Genomic DNA, 21,627 nt, shown 5'->3' with positions numbered 1-21,627 from the left:
CTTTAAAGATTTTTTTTGAAAAAAGGTTCTCACAGGGTCCTTGTAACTCTTAAGTAGGTCAAACACCAAGTCTCTGGCACTTAGTAACTGCTGAACAAATGTTAACACTTTGCTTCCCTGTGCTTGATTTTTTTTTTTTCCATCTATGGAACAGATAGATGAGCAATTCATAGATTGCTGGCATCATCTTGGTAAGAATCAATCAAGTTCCATTCAGAATTGTCCTCCTCCCCCAAATATCCCAAATAGCTTTTGTATCCCAAGTGTATTATTATCTATGAGTCAAAAATTTTACAATAGTTATGCATTTGAAATGATTTATGTGTATTTAAGGCTAAACATTTAATCTGTCCCGTAAGCTTTATATGACTATAATGAAAGACAATGGAAGGATGTTTCTTTTTCACTTGAAGTATTTTATAAATGAGGACAATAAACCTACCTCATAGATTTACTGCTAAAGATAAATATGTTAATAAATGTAAAGCATTTAGTACAGTGTAGTACACAAAATTAAGTCAATAACAGGTGATTATTATTACTTTTAAAAGGGTTTTGAGTTTATGTATTTAGGAAGTACGCCAAATTATAGAGTATGTAACAGTTTGAAAAAACAACAGAGATCATAAGCACAAGAGAGAGACAGAGCGAGATGGAGAGAGAAAGAGTGAGAGAGAAGAAAGCTTCCGTTTTAACCAACTATCTGAAACAGGAACTATTCACTCCTGTCTTTGCCCCACACTAGCTGAATGACCTTGGGCAATCTGAGCCTCAGTTCTTCCTGTTAACCCCTAGGATGATTCATTTCAGCATTCACAAAATGTTTACTGAGCACATGCTGCAGGCCAAGCACAGTGAACTTTAATATGATGGCAGATATAAAAGTGGTCTGTACATTCTAAAACACCATCCAAACAAATTCAATTTCCTGTGTCTTGGAGAGATCTCGTTATAAAATGGGCTCTGGACTTCCCTGGCGATCCAGTTGTTGACACTGCGCACTTCCAGTGGGGGGGGGGTCACAAGTTCGGGAACTAGTATCCCACATATCTCGGGGTGCAGCCAAAAAAAAAAAAGGCTCACACTTTAGCTGCCCGACAAAGGAGTTTGGATTTAAAGCTCTGATTATCAAGATGCCGTACCCGAGAAGCCTCATGACGCTAAAAAGCAGGTCTTTCCTTAGTGCCTAGCACAGGACCAGGCATAGATGTGCGCTCTGGTGGATGTAGGATAATTGATGGGTCATTATTGCCAACTCCCTTCACTTTTAAACACTTACTAAATCCCAAATCATGCAGAGAGTCCCACTCTTCTCTAGCAATGCCAGAGCACTACCATTTAAATACATAAACACACATTAAAGCCTCGTGTATAAGCTGCGAGGATGGTGGTGGCATAAATGGAGCTGCAGAGGGCAGCCTGACCCATAGAAGGCTTTATAGAAAGGATTGTGGAGTTCAAGTATGCTCCAATCTTTATTATGCTATATTGAACTAATATGCTATATTGAAAATATATATATCTGGATCAGCTTCCTAGAGCTGAGCTACAATACAAGTGCAAAAACTCATGTGACACAATTAGGTTGGGACAAGTGAAAAGACCGGCTCTCCTTCTGTTTGTTGTTCTCTTTTACTAAAGGTGATATACTTCTTTACTCAGGACTAATTTATTAAGTTCATCTTCTATCTGAAACAAAAATCCATTCAAGGTATTTTTACTCTAAAATACAGTTCCCCCATGAACCACCAAACCCCAAATTCAGACAATGTGATGAATCAACATATTTTTTTTTTTCTCTACTGAGAGAAATGTATGTCACAGTTATACAGCTGTTTCATAAAGCCTAAGCCTTGTCGCTGCTTTATAAGTGGTATCATTTCCTTGGCCAGAAATGTATTTTTACATTTACTTGCCCCCTGCCACTGGAACAAAGCATGACACTATCCTCAGAGATTCATTAGCTGGACCTTCCTTCTGCAATAAGGCAATTGTGGTCCTCCCTCAGCATTGCACTTGAGGTGGAACGTAATTAGCACTCCATCAAAAACCACTCTGGAGAACACAAACACTAGCTAGCTTCGAGATCAGACTTCTGAAAAGAACCGAATTATACAGTATAAATGAAATGCTAATTTATTATCGATCGCATGGAAAAGTGCATGCCCAGAGAGGCTTGGTTGCTTCTCAATCTAAAGTGTTCGATTAGATCCACCCTCTCTTCATCTTTTGAAATAGAGATGCTTGCAAAGAGCTTGGGCAGAACATTCTTCAATAAACTCTGCGTGTGCTATGAGAGTTGGAGAAAAAAAGGCAATCTTGCTCCTATCCACGAGGATTTCACAGCATGGAGAGAAGAACAGGGCATGTGACAAGGGTAGCCTCCCAGGTCCCGCTCCTTAATCACTGCCCTAAGAAGGTACCATACCTGAGAAGCTGTAGTTCCCTGAATTTAAGACCCCAGATTTTAAGATGAAAAATCAAGATTTGAGTAGCTGGAAGTACTGCCCCGTTAATAAACTATCTTAAAGCCTTTAAATGGAACAACTCTAAATAACCTTTTGGTCAGACATAGGAATGCAAGGTACAAATCATTTGACAGCTGCTGCACTATAAGGTGAGTGTTTGAAAATGCTCTTCTCTTGTGGATTTTAAACACTACGGTAAACCAAAACCTCTCCAGGATGCTTTAAGGGCAATGCTGTCCAGAGGAGGAGAGGTTAGATGGCAACTCAAGCTTCCTTACAACCCTATAACTCTGTCATGCTAACATACTTAACAGTGCAGGGGAGCCATGCTATTTTATGTTACTCAGTTTAAATATGACTGAAAAAAGAAGTATTCAACATAACAGAAAGTAGTAAATACCAAACACCATTTAGAATGAAGATGAGGGCTGATGATAAGACTTGGATTCGTTAGGTAGCATACGTTCTCAAGCGAGAAGTATCTTGGTAACCAAAAATAAATGAATTTTATAACACAGTCAAAGGGTCCTGGCCTGGTTCAATTTGCTTTGAGTGGGATCTTAATGCAGCTGGCCAATTTGGTTCCACAAAGATGAACAAAAATCTCATGGTGCTGGTAGAAAGGGATCTTAGCGATCATCTGGGTGAGAGGTCAGCAAACTTTTCATGCAAAGGGCCAGATAGTAAACATTTTAGGCTCTGTGGGCCATACGGTCACCAAGGCAAATAGAGTAAGTCCCCTACATACGAACGAGTTCTGTACCGAGAGCACGTTTGCAAGTCCAGTTTGTTCGTTAAGTGCAACAAAGTTAGCCTAGGTACCCAACTAGCACAATCGGCTATACAGTACTGTACTGTAATAGGTTTATAATACTTTTCACACAAATTATACATTAAAAAACAAACACAAAAAATACAGAAACCTTTTTAGTCTTACAGCACAGTACCTTGAAAAGTACAGTAGTACAGTACCACAGCTGGCATACAGGGGCTGGCATCGAGTGAACAGGCAAGAAGAGTTACTGACTGGAGGAGGGAGAGGAGGTGGGAGACGGTAGAGCTGAAGGATCGTCAGCAATAAGAGACGGAGGGCAAGCTGCAATTTCACTCACCCCTGACATGATGGAACGCACGTTCGCATCTTTGAAAGTTCACAACTTGAAGGTTCATATGCAGGGGACTTAACTGTACTCAGCTCTGCTGTTGAAGCGCAAAAACAGCCACAGACAATATGTAAATGAATGGGGGTGGCTGTGTTCCAATTACAATTTATTTATCGATGCTGAAACTGGAATCTCGTATATTTTATACAAAATAATAATATGAAATACTCTTTATTTTTTTTAACCATTAAAAATGTTAAAACCATTCTTAGCTTGCAAGCCACACAAAAACAGGCAGAGAACTTGATTTTTTTAGTCCACTGGTTTTCAAACTACCCTTCAGTAGGAGATTTCTCTCTTCAAATGATAATATACAGACAGAGCAAAAAAGAGCAGGATTACATTAACTTCAGGGCACTAACCTAGGCTATTTGCCCCTCCCTGTATTCAATGGGAGGTCATCATTGTTTTACTGCCCTCACATTTTGTTTCAAATTTCAGAAATGTTTTTCTATGTAAATATTGAAAACTTATGATTTGTACAATTGAAAAAAGAAAAAAAGGCCTACCTATAGCTCCCTGCTTTGCCCCAGAGGTGAAGACTAAAGTTCCTCAGAGCGTAATGCAGAATCCATGACTTTCATTCAAGCCACTCAAATTCCTCTTGAAGAATCTGAGGCAAGCAAAGATGAAATAACTCTCCTAAAGCATGCAAGTAGTTTTAAGCGAACAAGTGCCAGAACATGACCTCCTTCTGGTGTCCTAGTTTTAGCTTCCCAACAACCCAACAGCACAACTTTTTAGGGGTAAAATCCAAGTTGACGTTATGTGTGATGGCCAAATAAAAGAAGAAAATGCTTGGTTATCTAGTAGAAAACCCTTCTCTCAATGGTGCTACATGTCCAAGACGCAAGATGGGTTCCTGATTGAGATTGGAGGGTGTTCACCAACTAGGGAGACATTAAATCAGATTCTCCCTCTTGTCTAAGTGCTTTCTGGTAACAAACGGGGTGCTTATGTACAGGATCTGGAGGAGCCCTATCCTTATCAAAATGGTACTGCCGGGCTTCCCTGGTGGTGCAGTGGTTGAGAGTCCGCCTGCCGATGCAGGGGACGCGGGTTCGTGCCCCGGTCCGGGAGGATCCCACGTGCCGCGGAGCGGCTGGGCCCGTGAGCCATGGTCGCTGAGCCTGCGCGTCCGGAGGCTGTGCTCCGCAACGGGAGAGGCCACAACGGTGAGCGGCCCGCGTACCGCAAAAAAAAAAAAAAAAAAAAAAAGGGTACTGCCTCCATCTATGCTTCTCCCATTATCCTGAAGTGACTCAATATCAGATCACCACCAGCAGGTCCCATTCTTCTTCCAATGATGGCATCCCCGACTTTGGGGATAAAACTGCTTAGTACAACATTTCCCAGAATACATCCCAAATAATAGTAATGTCATGTTTCCAGATATGCAAAATAGTGTTCCCAGAACAAAAAGGGAAAAAAAAGTTTTCTTGATTAAACGAGTGTATACTATTCCCCTATTAGTAATCACAATGCACATTAGCAGATTAAAGGATATGAGAAGTCTCACAGGAAATAATCCTGTTTAATGCTATTTAACCGGCATTTCCCCGATGTATATTAAAATGGAACTGATTTTATTCTTCCTTTGTTCTGTTTTGTGTTCTTTCTTTGGACCTCCATCTTTCAGTGGAGGTGAAAGAAACTGGGAGCTAGTTTTACACTCAAGGTAGTTTTGTCATATTCAAAAATTTATTAATTTAGTCAACATATATAAGTTGAGTGCTTACTGTGTGTCAGGTACTGCTCCAGGCCCTTGCAATACTGTGGTGAACTAGATAGACATGTTTTCTGCTCTCGTGGAGTTTGTATCATAGTTAGGGAGACATAATTAACAGGCAAATAAATAAAATCATCCATTCCACCATGATTTATTGAGTACCTACTTTGTGTCAGGCACCGTTCTAGGACCCAGAGATTCATACAAATACCTACCCCGTGGTTTATCATACATGAAGATAATAAATGGATGATAAAACTCACCTTTTTAAAGCTCTTACTATATGCCAGGCACTGTTCTATGTGTTTTACATGCTGGGAACTTTCAATATTGTGATTTGTAAAAAATATACACCTGGTCATTCAGATAACAAATAAATATTTCTCATATATATTTGGTCTTCCTCCACAGTTCCTGGCTTGCAGCTCCTAAAACCCTTGGAAATCCCTAAGGTGATGAAAGCCCCAAAGGTGTCTTTTGTTGTTAATGGGTGACTTTTGTTAATGGTCTTCCTCCACAGTTCCTGGCTTGCAGCTCCTAAAACCCTTGGAAATCCCTAAGGTGATGAAAGCCCCAAAGGTGTCTTTTGTTGTTAATGGGTGACTTTTGTTGTTAATGGCTGGATGCCTGGGGAAACAACCCTGTAATTAGAGGGTTGGAAATTTCAGTCCAACCCCTAACCTCCAGGGAGAGGAGAAGGGCTGGTGGTTGAATCAGTCTCCAATGGCCAATGATTTAATCAATCCGGCCTCTGTAATGAAGCCTCCATAAAAATCCAAAAGGACTGGGTTCAGAGAGCTTCTGGCTTGGTGAACACGTGGAGATTCGAGGAGAGTGGCGTGCCTGGAGAGAACAGGGAAGCTCCGTGCCCTTTCCCCATACACTGCCCTATGCATCTCTTTCTCAGTTATATCCTTTTATAATAAACAAGCGATCTAGTAAGTAAAGTGTAAATATCATTGCCTTCCTTTCTTACGGATGGGGAACTTAAGGCACAGGTAGTCAAAGTGACATGCCCAAGGTTCTATAGCTAGTAAAGAGCAGAGCAAAGATTTGAACCCATAGAGATATGGGAACATATGTATATGTATAACTGATTCACTTTGTTATGAAGCAGAAACTAACACACCATTGTAAAGCAATTATACTCCAATAGAGATGTAAAAAAAAAAAAAAGATTTGATCCCAGGCTATCTAACTGTCAAGGTCATAATTTTGTATAGGATTGATTGCCATGAACTCTGAAATGATGTTGAAGTAGTGAGCAGATATAAATGAGTAGACTAGGAAATCTTCTGTGAGGAGACGATATTTGACGGAGACATGAATGCTGAGAAAGGAAAGAGACTCATTCCAGGCAGAGGAAACCAGGAAGTGCAGGAACAAGCTGGGCTTTACCCAAAGAGGAGAAAGGCCAGTGGGACTGGAATGGAGAGTAAGGGGGAGAGAGGTATGAACTGAAGTCAGGGGGAAGGCAAGGAACAGCTTATCTGTGATCTTCTAATCTGAGTTTGGAGTTTGCTCTGATTACAGCAGGAGGCTTTCCAAGGATTATAAGCATGGATATGAGAAGCTGTTTTAAGTTTAAATACTTATGAAACATAATTCTTCCTCCCTGTGAAATTAGAACCAGGCATACTTTCTGCCTCTATATTAAACAGTACTGATTCCAAGCAAAAATAACCTAGATGCTTGAGCTAAGAAACACCTGTTCCTAAAAGATGACTGGGAACTAACTCAGCAACATACTTCTCAAGATTCACTTCAAGACCCTTTTCTTATGGTACCCACCAGCCCCAAACCACTATGTCATAAACTGTCCAATCTCAACCAGTCTCAGCCCAGCAAGACCCACCTTAAAAATCACCTAGGCCAAGCCCTAAAATACAGTAAGTACCCTACCCTAATTGCCCGACTTTGAGCTCCTACTAAGACTCTGTCGAGTTATGTTCTCCCTTCCTGTAACAAGCCCAACATTTTTAATTTGCATGATTGACAGATTTTTCTGGGGTTCTTTTGGGGAATCGGCAGTTGACACACCAAACAGCAGACGAGAGAACAGAGATCAGTGAGGAGACTCCTCTTCAGCAGTGCTAGAGAGACGGGGATAAACTGAGGTGGGGGGCTGCAGAAAAGGAGAGAAGTGATTAAACTTGGTTGCAGTTAGAACTTCCTGAAGACTTAGAGGATGTAGAAGTTTAGGGAATGAGAAGAATAAAAAGGGATATCTAGGTTTTTATTTAGTATTATTTATGTTAAATTTCACCTGAGTACCCATGTAATGGGTACTCAGTAACTAAGTGGAGAAGCTGGAGGGAGATCAAGTCTGAGAGTGGAGGGATAAACAAGAATTCCTTTTTAGGTATGTTAAATTTGAAAAGCCTATTAGCCATCAATTGGCGCTATCAAATAGGCGTTTGGAATTACGCTACTGTGGAGGTATCACAGTCTTTCGGTTTAGAATTCAGATAACTTGGGTGTTTTTCAAGGCTACTGGGGAACGAAGTGAAACAAGAAGTAAGAGATAAATTCGCAAGGGCCATGCAAAGGTAGCTAAATGTTATTTTTATGTTTGAGCAAATGTTATCTTTGGGATACGCAATGGAGAGATCCGAAAATAAAAATTATAGAATGAAAGGAATAACAATTGGGAATATATATAGTGCTAGAGACAAAATTGAAATTACTACTAAGAAGTGCCCTGAAAGCATTACTTGTAGGAATTTCTCTTTATATCCATCTGACTCGTTTCTGTCCCACAGAGGAGAAAAATCACCAGTTTATCGCTTTCAGCAAGTACATGTATATTCAGATTGCTCTGCTCTCTAGAGAGGTAAAAGATACAGCACTGAGTTGAACAGATCTACAACTGGAATTATTTTAGGAAGGATAAGTATCATCCTGTGATTGTGCTATCATCTGAAATTAATTAAACCATAACGTCATATTAGTTAGGATCCTTCTTCGTACTTGTTTATCTAATTGGTTTGTCTCAGTGAATTTTTTTAAAAATCATTTTTATAATAATTTCAAGCACAATACACACTCAGGTTATATGCATTCACCCAGGCCATTAAGAGCTTCAATGTTTGACAGCCTTACAAAAACATATAGTTGGTGAAATGTTCAAAATGTGCCTTACAAACACCAGTGAGGGAGAAGAGGAATCAGTGATTCTACAAATCAATATCATCATCATATTTTCAAAGCATCTTGCACAAAACCTAGATTTAAGAACTGCAAAGGAAAAACAGAACATTAATTTGCATTGGAATATTCATGGGCTCAACTCTTCTCTCTCATTTCCAAATTTCTGAGATTTCTCTAACTCACTCTTTCTGCGTCCAGTTTCTCTTTGCCATAACCTATCATAGACATGGTGGCTGGGTTCATTTTCCCAAAAGCGCTATTTTCATTATATGTCCTTGGACTCAACAATGGCTCCTCACTGTCTGTAGCATCAAATCCAAAGTTTGACCTGCAGCTTAAGGCCCTCCACAATCCAAAGGAATCTCCATTTCCAGCCTTCCCTCTCACTACTCTCCCTCTATTACATTCAGATTTTTCTCTGCAATCCCCTCTGAATAGATCCTCCCATATCTACCTCCCCTTTTTACTCATAATTTTTCCCCAAAGAGATTACACTACCCTCAAAACCAAATTCCTTGCCATTCTTCTCAGCTCATAATAGCCTTTGTCTGAGCCTTTGTTCCAGCCTTTACTTACTACGTAACCCATGTATCTCATATTTTAGAGATTTGTATGAAAATACAGCATAAAATATACTTTATTAAACCTATCCCTTTAAAACCAGCAGTATCAACATTCTATAGTCATAACTCATTGGTCTTCTTCAAATAAAAAATGTGAGCAGTTATAGGGCAAAGACATCATTGTTTTTTTTTTTTAATGCCCACAAACTAATATTATAGCTTGCACTTAGCAAGACTTCAACGATGGTCTCCTATGGACTTTGCCAAAAGTTTTTTCAGTTTAAGAAAATTGAGATGAGCGTCAGAGTCGAGCTCACTAGTACAGATTCTGCAGACAGACCAGCCACTATTCTCATTGCTACTCTCATCCAGGGAACCTCAGTCAATTAGAGTCAATTAACAGACCTGGGAACCGTCTCTGCCCAGCGCAGGGCACTGGCCAGGGTGTACATCAATGAGCACAACAAGGCTAGAGCCTTGAGTGGCATCTACTTATAACTGCCTGTGTTCTTCAGGGGCAAAGATGTCCTCTCCCTTCTGGAATCAGGTGAACTGAAAAACAGAGGCCATGAGAATATTTCTAAATAAGGTAAGATGCTGGCTAAGTGGTTGAGAACTCAGTGACAAGACAAGAAGGGATGCAACAAACTCAATGGCAAAAGCTTGAGAGCTGTAACTTCGAATAGGTATAGCTACTAATCAGCAAGAGGCTCAAGGATCACCATCCTCCCTGGATCTGGAAGCTGTAAGAGCAAAACACATATAAAATATTTAGGGGAAAATACCCCTATTTTCTGGACAAGAGAACATATTTGCCTCTCTCCTTCCACCCCAGGAAACGGGCCTTTTTGTTGAGTAAACAGCAATAAGCCACTTTGACCTCTATTTTCCATGATAGGGCAGAGAGACCTACATCCTAAAGAAAGAGAGAATGACTGCCAAGGATTTTGTTTTGCCAAGAATGTGTTAGTAAGCTCAGAACCAGAGCTGAATTATCTGGCACAATAGAGGAGATTTTGGAGGCTATGTGGGAAAGAGATAAAGAGAAATAAGGGGGCTTCCCTGGTGGAGCAGTGGTTAAGAATCTGCCTGCCAATGCAGGGGACATGGGTTCGAGCCCTGGTCGAGGAAGATCCCACATGCCGCGGAGCAACTAAGCCCATGCACCACAACTACTGAGCCTGTGCTCTAGAGCCAGAGAGCTACATCTACTGAGTCCGCGTGCTGCAACTACTGAAGCCTGCACACCTAGAGCCCGTACTCCACGCAAAAGAAGCCACCGTAATGAGAAGCCCGCGCACTGCAACGAAGAGTAGCCCCCGCTCGCCACAACTAGAGAAAGCCCGTGCACAGCAACGAAGACCTAATGTAGCAAAAAATAATAAATAAATAAATTTTTTTTAGAAAAGAGAAATAAGATAGCTGGCAACTGAAAAGTGGGACATTGGGAAAGGAAAAAGGTCAGATCTAAAAGAAAATTTAATTTTGTTTCTATTGACTGGAGTGGGATATAAATCCTCTTCTTGATCTCTTTTCTAAATATTCAGTAATATCTACATTTCTTACTACTGTGCTTAAATTTTTTTTTAACTTAGCTACTTTTAATTAATTGGGTGGGTGCAACAAAGTGCTTAGCAAATCTGTAAGGGAGATAGCAGGAGTGTCACACTAAGGTTAAAGAAGAAAGGAATGGCAGTGTGGTCAACAGTCTCCAAGATGGTCCCCAATGATCCTCACTTCCTGGTATTCATGCCCTTGTGTTGTTTTCTCACACATTGAATAGGGTTGATCTTGTAATCAACAGGATGTGGTGAACATGATGTTATGTGACTTCCAAGGCTAAGTCACAGAAGAGGTTGCAACTTCCTACTTTCCCTGTCTTGAAGCACTCAATCTGGGAGAAACCAACTACCATTATGTGAGAACACTCAAGCAGTCCTATGAGGAGGTCCATGTGAGGTCCATGTCCTCAAGAAATTGAGGTTTCCTGCCAAGAGCCAGCACAAACTTGCCAATGATTGTGAGTGAGCCCCTTTAGTAGTAGATCCTCCTCCATTTCCAGTCAAGCCTCAGGTGACTGAAGCCATAGCCAACATCTTGATGGCAGCCTCGTGAGAGACAGCAAAGCCAGAACTACCCAGATAAACTGTTCCTGAATCCCTGACCCACAGAAACTGTAAGGATGATAAATGCTTGTTCTTTTCAGTTTGAGAATAATCTGTCATGCAGCAGCAGATAACCAACACTGGTGGCTTCCTACCATCTCACAGGGTCCATTATGGCGGTCAAAGGGCAAAATTTAGCTCGTTGGAAGGAGGAAGGGTTTTGGATTTACACCATGAGTCCTGTTCTAGTTTAGCCACTTACTAGCTACAGAATTTTTAAATTTTCTGAGGCTCAGTTTCCTCATAACTAAAATGAGGCTTGTGATGTTTGATAAGATAATACGCTAAATAAACCACCTAGCACATAGCTTCGCACATCCTACATATGTTTAATAAATACTGTCTAGTAAAACAACACTCATTGTTGATATATTTGCATTGTTATTGAAAACCCTTAAGGTACAATGAAATGGCCTATTCATACCGTGCAACATTCAATTCAGGTAAGTCCTACAATATTTGGGCACTGTCCACTTACTAAAATAACCAGCATTATTGGGAACTAATAATGCTCTGATGGCCCTTGTATGATCCTCATTCACAAACCACAAGAAGTCATGAAGTGTGTATTGAACACAATTGGTGATCTGCCCTGATCCCCTCCGTCTCCATCCCACACTTGCTCTGTGTTGTGTGATGAGGCGAAACAACTGCAACTTCTTGTAAGAAGTGAGCTTGAGTACTGGAGCTGTCTTACCCTAAGGTAGAACCGGAAGTTCCTGAGCGTTTATGTTCCTTGCAGCAGCCTGTAGTCCAAGACTGACTGGTCCTGGATTATAAAAGGATGATTCCTATACCTTGAGACAGGACAAACTTGGAAGTAAAATGTATGCTCCAGGGTTCATCATAGGATCAAGCTGAGCCTGGGGCTTCACTTGAAATTAAACCCTTGCTGGGCTTCATCCCCTTTCCTCTTTTCCTTTCCCGATCCCTCGCTTCTAGTTCTGGGAGTCCTTCCTCAATCACTTGCACTAGAATCCTTGGCTCAAGGTGTGCTTCTGAGGGTATCCAAGCTAAGACAGAGAACTGAAGGTGGGCCTGTCCTCTCATAGACACTTTTATTTTGTCTTTAGGAATAAATGTGACTGATCAACCCGGAGTCAATTCAATTGTTGATGTGATTGTTTGGAAATTAGCATAGGGTTAAGGGGGTTACCTCCTTTCAAGTTTAAAATTACTAGAAATGCCACTGCTTCCAGCCTAGCTGACAGTCGGGTAATTGAGTTGGAAGCAACTTTGGTGAGAGGGATATTGTTCCTAGTTAAATTCAAATTATGTACACCGTGGCTAAACTATGTAATGCAAATAACATACTCAGTGATAATAAAGGGACTAATGAATGAATATAAAAGCAATACTGCATTTTAGACAATTCTGAAATTTCTTCTCAACTAAATTACAAACTCTGAATCACTCACTGCTCCCATGGGAAGAATGGGAGGGAAATTAATACATAGTGAGCACTGGTTCCATGCCAGGCAATATGCTAAAATGTTTTACGTACCTTTCAATCTTCACACTCACACTCTTAAGGAAAGGAGTTCCACTTTACAAAGGAAGAATCTGAGGATCAGACTGTTTGACTAACTTTGTCCTGCCTTGAAAATGGCCACAATACCCAGAGGTGGATTAGGCCACTTACAATCATGAGGATGAAAGCCACACACTAACCATGATGGAACAGAAAACAGGATGGTTCCTAAGTCCCTGATGGAATCATCACACTACTGCCCTGTTTTTTTGCTTGAAGACAAAGAAAAGCCCTTATGTGCTTAAACTGTTATTCATTGAGAAATAAAAAAACACAGTGACCTGCCTTGGAAGAATTTACAATGCAATCAGGGAGGCAATGTGAAAAAATTAAAATGTGACATATCTCCAAATCCAAATATACATGTATCTACTTGAGTACATGTTAATTTAGAAAATATCAACTTTCATTATGTTACCTGTGCTGATTGCTCAGCATGCCTGGAATTTACAGTAGGCGCTCAATAAATATTAGTAACTGAATTAACAAACTATATAAATGTGTTATGACTAAAGTAATTTTGGATTACTCACAACAGTCTTTGAAGAAAAAGTAAGTTTTGAAAGAAATAAAGATAATATATGGATGGAAGAAAGAGATAACATTCCAAGTAGGAAAAGAATGGCACATTTAAACATCAGTCGGTGAGCATCATTTTGTGGGTAAGAATGGCCATGCTGATGCTTTTGGAGCTAAGGGGAAGAATATGGATACACTGATTAGATTAGATGAATATACTAAAAATAATTTTTTAATGGATCTCCTAAACCTTATAATGAGATCTGACAATGAGAAGAGAATAAAAAAAAAGGTCCTTGTAGAAAATCACCAAGAAAATACTGTACCTGAGAGGGAAATTTGCCCGTGTGATATGAAAAACAAGAATAATTATAATTCGAGACAAAATATCAGTGGATGGCGATGCCTGCTAAGCTACACACACACACACACACACACACACACACACACACACACACAAATGACAAAATGGCTACGGAATAAAAGTAGTCTGGAAGATTAGCTGTAAATTCTAATCCATGTAAATGTATAATAAACATGTATGAAAAATCGTTGTCAAAAACTGTGAAGGAACTGAGATTTTACCCTATTTGCAAGCTAACAATTTAGCCTGCCACAGTTTCATGGATGTTGACAAGACACAAGGCTCCCGGGTCACAAATAAAGAATGATTTCTTATCACAGCAAAAGCATTAGCACATGTTGTGCCAGTTCCCTGAGCCCTAATTACTACTGACATGAAGAGGGCCAGATGATACCTGCACATGAAATGGGGTACGAGATAGGAAGGGAACTTTGATCTTAGGGAACTTAAATCTTTGATAGTGAGCAATAAGCATGTTTGCCCTTGGCTCTAAAGAGAGAAACTGTTTCTATCTTCCAAGATAATCCAGAGAAGATAGTTCAGAAAAAAGGCAGTCAGTGCCTCTTCTCACAAGAAATGCAGAAAGGTCAAGGCACATGGAGAATTGTTTCCCAGCAATCATTTGAAAATATCTGGAGAAAAAGTAGGTAGCAAGGCCAGAATACAATAAAGAGAATTTAACAACTGGGAACAAAAATAGTCATTAAAAGGTAAATAAAATTACTTGAGAAAGGATGAAGTATTTTTTAATTAAGGTATGTACATTTTTTTAGATATAATGCTATTGAACACTTAATAAACTGTGGTATAGTGTAAACATAATTTTATATGCACTGAGAAACCAAAAACTTTGTGGGACTCACTTTATTGCGATATTCACTTTATTGCAGTGGTCTGGAACTGAACTCGCAATATCTCTGAGGTCTGCCTGTATTAAATGAGTCCTTCCAGCACATGCTCTTGACCTCTAACCTATACTGCCTCTCTCTTTCTTTTAAAATTAATTAATTAATTTTTATTTATTTTTGGCTGCATTGTGGTGTGTGGGCTTCTCATTGTGGTGGCTTCTCTTGCTGCAGAGCATGGGCTCTAGGTGCACGGGCTCTAGGTGCACGGGTTTCAGTAGTTGTGGCACATGGGCTCAGTAGCTGTGGCTCACGGGCTCCAGAGAGCAGGTTCAGTAGTTGTGCCGCACGGGCTTAGCTGCTCCGCAGCATGTGGGATCTTCCCAGACCAGGGCTCGAACTCGTGTCCCCTGTACTGGCAGGCAGATTCTTAACCACTGCGCCACCAGGGAAGTCCCTACACTACCTCTCTTGCCACTTAGTTTTTTAATTGACATACAGTTAATTTACTATGTTGTGTTAGTTTCAAGTGTACAGCAAAGTGATTCAGTTATACATACATATATATATATAATACATATATGTATTCTTTTTCAGATTCCTTTCCATTATAGGTTATTACAAGATAGTTCCCTGTGCTATATAGTAGGTCTTTATTGTTTACCTATTTTATATACAGTAGTGTGTATCCATTAATCCTAAATTCCTAATTTATCCCCCACTCTGCTATCCTCTTTGGTAACCGTAAGTCTTTTTTCTATGTCTGTGAGTCTTTTTCTGTTTTGTAAATAAGTTCATTTGTATCACTTTTTAGATTCCACATATAAGTGACATCATATGATATTTGTCCTTCTGTCTGACTTACTTCACTTAGCATGATAATCTCTAGGTCCATCCGTGTTGCTGCAAATGGCATTATTTCATTCTTTTTTATGGCTAAGTAATATTCCATTGTGTATACGTACCACATCTACATTATCCATTCCTCTGTTGTTTAGGTTGCTTCCATGCCTTGGTTATTGTAATAGTGCTGCTATGAATCTTGCCACTTACTTTAAACAAACCCATGAGTACCTAGGCCTCCCAATGTGGCCTCCAGTATAGTAGTTTGGGGAGGCCTAAGACAGTCAGAAGCCCCTTGTCTGAAACAGTGTCATAACACTGTTTCTGAAAAAAAATTTGGGGGGAGACAAATTCCTTATTTTTGGAAAATTACTTTGGCAAAAACCTTAAAGATTTTACAGATTCACTGTCTATCAAGAGTAGGATAGTTAAATAATAAAATGAAAAATTGGCTTTAATCTTCAGCATCTTTTGCTTTAGTAGCACTAAAATATTTGGTCGTATCAGGGAACCATGACAGTTTGAAGGAGTTTTTTCACCCCATGGTCTGCGGCACTATTTTGGAGTGCATTGTGCATACGCTCTTGCGGCACCATTTACCCTACAGCACGTATCACAGTTTGCAATTGTATATTTCTTTGTTTTAGTTTACTACTCTCTGTACCAGACACTGCCTGAGCCCTTTTTGTATCTTTTCAGCTCACCTTTTTACTCTACCTGTTGATACAGCAACCAGCTGTGTGCAGATGTGGCCTGCAAGCACCTGTCCTCAGATGCACTATTTATCTATTATTGCTTTCTCTACTACCACTTAGTGGGATGATTTCAGGAACCAGCTGACCCATTCCAAAAAGTGGAGTCACAAGGGAGGGAACAACATGTGAAGCAGCCTGAGACCCATGGAGGATGGAGCCAGCCAGCTGGATGTCCAAGGCAGCAAGTCTGAGGTACATTCCATATGGCTTCTCAGGAGGCTTTGGTAGGATTGAGTCCAGCCCAATGACACACTCTTCTTTCCGCTATTCCTGATCCTTGGGTTTCTGCTCCCAAAATAAACCTGCATCTAAACCCTTGTCTCAGCCCTACTTATAGGGCAATCCAGGCTAAGGGACTACCTATCTTGCCCATTCGGTGGTAAGCTCCATGAAAAGAAGGAATATGTTTGGCTTCCTTGCCATTAGCAGAAAGTGGACATTTAATAAACATTTGTAAGTTCATTCATAGAAGCACCTAAGCCTCCACATAATATTTCCATGTATAGTTCCATTAAGAACTTCTTTACATTTAGTGAATCATTCAGTAAAACACCTCCCATAGATCTGATGTCATTCACTCTGGCCTAGAATGAATTCTTTCAATCGGGAATTATTTTTATCTCCCTTAAAATTCCTAGAACAGATTAGCTGTAGTAGAAGAATGGGAAACCTGAATTGGGAAAGGATGAAGAGTGAGAAAAGAGGAATAAATTAGGAGCAGGGTGTTCGAGGAGGTCATCAAGAGAATGTGATCGTCAGTTGACCCACAAGCCGAACCCCGGCAATCAGAGACCCCTCACCCTCTCCTCTATCCTAGGAATGCATGTTCCACCCACCGTTCTCACAGTGGGAGCCATTTCAAGGACGTAGCCTTGAAAGAGCAATGTTTTGTTGAGACCAACTGAACAGTATATGAGACTGAATCCCATTGAGGCCTCTATATAGACATTTAAGATTCTGACGGGTGGGTGAGGAGATCTACTCGTCTTGTGGTGCCCAAGACATGCCTCGTGGGTAAGTTTCCTTGCTATTTAAACCTGCCACCTACCAATCTGGAGTGGCTGCATACCCCTTCGGTCTCTCCTTATACAGGGTCCAGTTTGCAAACCAGCGCAGGGTGACTCTGAGGAAGGGCAACCAGGGTGGCCTGCAGGGGTTGGAGGCAGAGCTAGTGCACACAAGTGTATCTGGAAGTCTAGGGAGAGATAAAGCAAAGGCTTGCATGTGTGCACAGCCTGCTTTGCCCTTTTATTTACCCTGTCTCTAAGGACAGACAATTATCTTCTTGCTGAAGATGATCAAATAAGCCCCAGGAAGAAACTGATCAGAAGTGTACTGATTGGACCATTGTGAAAACTACACCAGTAAGAGAATGATAAAGAGAGTGCAGTGGATTGAGGCTTGGGAGAAGGAAATAGATACTATCTGAGGAGAAAGCTAGGGAAAACTGAAATAAAAATAAAACCAAGATTAGCGAGAGGAGGAGGATAAATGAAATAAAAAAGCAGGACTATCACTGACTGCAAATCAGTAATGAAAAGGAAGATAGAAAAGTGTGCCTGGAAATCTATTTTTTCTGTCTATTTTCCCTCCAGTTTCTAGTATTGCTGTCATTGTTTTTAAAACTTCCTTGGTATGACTCCCTCCTGTGATAGTAATTTCTGTAGAAGTAACAAACTAAGTTTTGTCTATTTTTAACACATCAGATAACTGAAAACATTTAGGAGGCAATTTGCTGAGGAGGAGAATAAAGTTTATGTGTAATATTAAAATAATACTTAGCCATGCTGTTCAGACCTGCCACAAGTTGGATAAGATGACTGCAGAGGAAGCACTGTGGCCAAATTAAAGCCTCTCTTTGCCATCCATGCCTATCGTTAAAGGGTTTCTTGGCAGTCGCTCATTGAGGTCCAGGTGGTATTTCCAAAATGGGCCAGGGATGGAATTTGATCTCAGAAAATGGATGTGGATTTAGTCTTGGAAAACTGCTGATGTACAGTGTTCTGGCATGTGCCCAGTTACTCTGATGATTAGATATTCCCAATTTCAATTGAGAGCAAGTACCATCTTCAGCTTCTCCACCTCCACTATTCCAGCTATGTAGACAATCACCAAGTTATGGCCATTAAACTGAATAATAAATATACTCCGTGTCTCCAAGGTATGTGTGCATTATATTTTAGCACTCATCATATTTTGTTGTGATTATTGACATGCCCATCTCTTTAATATACCATATCTTTCATGAAGATCAGAACAGTGGCACACAGTAAGATCTCCCATAGTCAATCAGCTTTTGCTCAAACACCTCATGGCATGACAGCTCAATAAGCCACTTAGAAACGGATTTGGCTTCTTTAGATACAGTGAGCTTCCCATCACTGGAGGTTTCAGGCAGGGCTAGACTAGGAAATCCCTAAAGACCCTTAAAGTCACAAACTTTATGTTTCCCTACTTCTACAGCAAAGTCAAAAAACAAGGGCACATTCTCTTTGCATACATTTCCCTTATCTACAGTATTAAATCCGCTACTCTCCTATTCAGTGTGCTGTGTCGGGTTATAATAAGCCCTGGGCTTATGGCATATACTCACTAAATTTGTGTTAAGAAAGAATTATGTCTCATTGGCAATATTGTCTTCTCTCAAATATAATGTGCTTGCTATTTAGTAATCTCATGTAAAGTATTTTGATTTTGCAAAATGAGAATAAGTATTATTTAATATCCACATTTATTTTGCATATATATTCTATGATGAAATGGTACCAGCAACAGAGTTATCTTCCAATTACCTCCAAAAATCTTTAATGAGTTAGAAAATAAAAGTGAAAAGGAAAGGTTAAAGGTTTTTTAGACCAGATAATACAAGGCTAAAGGTCAACTTAATTAAAGTTTATAAAAAATAAAACATCAACCAGAGAGATCTGTTTGCATAGCTATGAATTCAGAGGGCTGGGTATGATCTGCACTTCGTATCAAGGTATTTATTTTGTCCACATGTGATGCAGAATAAGCAAAAGCATCACATTTTTAGTGAAATTTCACGCATTTGACTTGAAATTGCTTTAATCTGATGAAAACAATACTATGGTTGATTCTTGGAAGAGTAAAAATGCTTCACTTAAGAACTTAAAGGTTCATCTACTTAAAGCTTCAGCGTTTCTTTTTCTCATGAACACCTATGATGCTTAAATAATCCTTTCTGGGGTGCAGTTTTCTTCATTAGTATGATGCATCAATATTCCCTGTATATCAAAACAGCTATTCTCAGAAAGAAAATTACTTGAGACAGCTATATCATAGGAGGACATGTGGTAGATGGCAAAAATACCATAATTTTTCACCCTTCCCTGTAAACACACCCTTTGCAATGTGATTTTGCAATTCTTCTCACTAAAGAGGCAGAGTCCATTCCCCTTCCCCTTGAATCTGGACTGGCCTTGTGACTTATTTTGGCCAGTATATTGCAAGAGAAGTCACAACATGCCAGTTCTGAGCCTAGGCCTCAAGAGATCTTGCATGCTCATTTCTGCTCTTTCTCAGAACCTGGTGACCATCAGGAAAACAAACTCAGGCTAGCCTGCTGGATTATGAGACACCTGACCCAGCCAACAGCCAGCCAACTCCTAGACACGTGAGTGAAATCATCCCAGGTCAGCCAGCCCCCCAGACAACCTGTAACTGATCACAGACACATAGGCAAGCCCCAGAGAGATCAGTTTAGCCTCCCAAACCAGAAGAACTGCCCAGACTAGTGAGCCTATTGTTTTATCCACTATATTTTGTGATAGTTTGTTACACAGCAGTAGATAACCTATAAATGACAATTTTCTGAAGGAGTGTCACTTAAAATAGGCAACAGAAAAACGACACAAGGACTCCCCTGGTGCAGTGGTTAAGAATCTGCCTGCCAATGCAGGGGACACGGGTTTGAGCCCTGGTCTGGGAAGATCCCACATGCCGCAGAGCAAATAAGCCCGTGTGCCACAGCTACTGAGCCTGTATTCTACGGCCCACAAGCCACAACTACTGAGCCCACGTGCTACAACTACTGAAGCCCTCACACAGAGCCTGTGCTCCGCAACGAGAGAAGCCATAGCAACAAGAAGCCCGCGCACCGCAACGAAGAGTAGCCCCCGCTCGCCTCAACTAGAGAAAGTCCACGCGCAGCAACGAAGACCCAACACAGCCAAAAATAAATAAATAAATAAATAAATTTATTTATTTAAAAAAAAAAAAGACATAATCCAGTAAAGTAAGGTAATGCTGTAGGATTTTTTTAATGCCAAAATTCAATAACAAATCCCAATTTTCCAAATGCAACTGATCCTAGAAATTAGGGACAATTGATGTGGCTATTCATAAATTAAAAAGTTAGTATAGTAATTATGAGGCAGGGAAATGACTGAAAGTCTGAAGTACCAGCAACAGAAAGATTGGTAGAAAACAGAAACCACTGAAGCTGTGATTGTCACCTGGTAAATATTGATTAAGGAAAATGGAAACTGAAAGTGTAAAAAGCACAGGCTGAGCATAGGTGTTGACTGTGGATCACATTCCCACCCCAGAAATTACTGTTCACTTCTTAGACTGTATTCAGGATGAAATGGCAGATTCTGTAAAGCTGTTAAAACAATGTCTTAATGTTTTTTCTTCCCAAGTAGTGAGAGCTTTCTATTTAAATTGCTATCCCTCAGAAGAGCTGCATTAGCGAGCAGCAGAGAAGGAGATCTGGGTAACCTTGCCATCTTGGATTTACTCCCTAACCTCCCATTTTGTCCTTTAAAATTGAGGTTTTCAACATTTAAGATAATAAGTCTTAAAGCTACCTGAGTTAAATTCTTTAACACTAGACTGAACAATCAAGGCCATTCTCCTTAACATTTGCCTCACCCTCCCCACCTGCTTTTTCAATTCAGTTAAAGAGACTCATGAATCGAGAACTGTTTAAAATGCACAGTTCATAAATCTTTTGATGTGGGAACAATTCAATACCCAAACCACATAGCTGCCAACTTCCACTTCTTTACCTTTGTTCTGTATTTTGATTTGGGAAGACACAAAGCTAAGAGATCATGATGTATCCCAGGGCGAGGGACAGTATAGCGACCATTACAGGGGTAGTCTGAAGTGTGGTCTTAAGCCTATTATCAGTCTACCTTACTTCATTTTATTAAATTATTCTGTAGATCCATAAGCCAAGAGATGAGAAAAGTCAGTCAAGGTATTAACGGCAGGGTGCTTAAAAAAAAATAAAGGTATAGTGCAAAATGAATGATCATCAGGGCATCTCAGAACAAAAGGCTAAGGTCTGAAGGACAGTTGTGTATGGGTTCAGATGGTACGTAAGTGGCTCCTTCACACTTTGAAGCTGTTATGTTAGCAATCACTGGCCTTTAGAATAGGCAACCCTAGGTATCCTCCCCAAGGGGGAAAGTCTTTGCACACCACTGACATCAGATAAGGGGGGCAATTAAGTTTGACACCCATTATAGTAGTGGTCTGAGCTGCCGTGTTGCAGACTGCCTAAGA

This window comes from Phocoena phocoena, chromosome X, assembly GCF_963924675.1.
Source record: "Phocoena phocoena chromosome X, mPhoPho1.1, whole genome shotgun sequence".
In the NCBI taxonomy this organism is placed as follows: Eukaryota; Metazoa; Chordata; class Mammalia; order Artiodactyla; family Phocoenidae; genus Phocoena; species Phocoena phocoena.
This window is presented reverse-complemented; position numbering follows the sequence as displayed.